Raw genomic sequence first — 1,190 nt, 5'->3', positions numbered from 1 at the left:
CCCCGCTGGCCCCCACCAGCCCCCGTAGTCCCGGCCGCCTTCAAGCGAATGACCGCTCGGTCACGACGCAGCGACGCAGCATCCATTCGCCCCATTTTTGTCTCCCGTCCCTCATACCTCCCCCGTCCTCCTCATCCTCCTCCTCACCGCTTATGCACAGCCCCGCTCCATCATCCTCTCCGTTTTATGGTCGCCGACGACGACTTACTTGATACTCCCCCGGCCCGGCCCGGAGGGGCTGCCTACTCCGCACCGCGCCCCGCGCCCAGAGAAGCTTTCCAACCAAATGCGCCGCCGTTCGGCTCCAGAAGTCGCCTAGTAAACCCAATTATTGTTATTGCCGTAGGAAGTGGCCTCGGTGCGCGTCCGGAAGGGGGGGGGGGGACTGTCGAGACGCGGATGCTCGATGTGGAATGCCTCGCTTCACGTCGCGTCAGGGCCAAAGGTCGCCAGGGGTCTGCGCTACCTGGGCCATGTGTCCGACCCATTTTTCTCCGACCTGGCGATTTTTCCCAAATCCCAAAAAGTGCTGTCCGACCTAGGTTTTGTCCGACCAATTTTTTTCCGATCTATTGTTCTCCGACCTCGTCGATATGCTGAGCATGGGGCCATGCCTGGCATCGCGTCTGGCCAGCTAACGTTTAGATACAGCAGATTAGGTTTTTTTTTGCGAGCTTGTCTTAATTTCTCCTGTCCCCTCCCTCCCTAGCTCCCCCGGGCCGGAGACCCTCGCAGTGTTCGTTCAGGTCCCTCCCGGACGGCGTCGTCGCCACTCGGCCGCCGGGGAGGAGGAGGTGGTGTCCCTCGCCTCCGTCCCCAGGCACCCCAGGTGCGGATATCAAAGGCGGAGCGCGGCCGCCGGGGTCCTTATTCGCCCTCAGATATTCGCTGTCCGACCGGAAACGAGTCTTAAGAGACGACATCCGCAAGAAAATGATAAAAAAATAGGATAAAATATGAAAGGTCGCAGACGTCATCTTCATTCGCCGCCGCGCCGGCCTGGCTTCCTCGCACAAAGGCATGGCGGAGGGCAGGGGAGAAGGGGGGGGGGGTTGTCGGATCGGAGAGAGGGGGCAAACAGCTCCCCTCAGCTTTGTCGTCGGGAATTGGGTGCGATTTTTATCTCTGCCCCTCAGGGCCATTCTTCCGCCGCCATGTTAAAACGGGAAAATAAGGGGTTTGACGGGGGG

The sequence above is a fragment of the Frankliniella occidentalis genome, unplaced genomic scaffold, assembly GCF_000697945.3.
Source record: "Frankliniella occidentalis isolate FOCC.00 unplaced genomic scaffold, Focc_3.1 Scaffold233, whole genome shotgun sequence".
NCBI classification, from domain to species: domain Eukaryota; kingdom Metazoa; phylum Arthropoda; class Insecta; order Thysanoptera; family Thripidae; genus Frankliniella; species Frankliniella occidentalis.
This window is presented reverse-complemented; position numbering follows the sequence as displayed.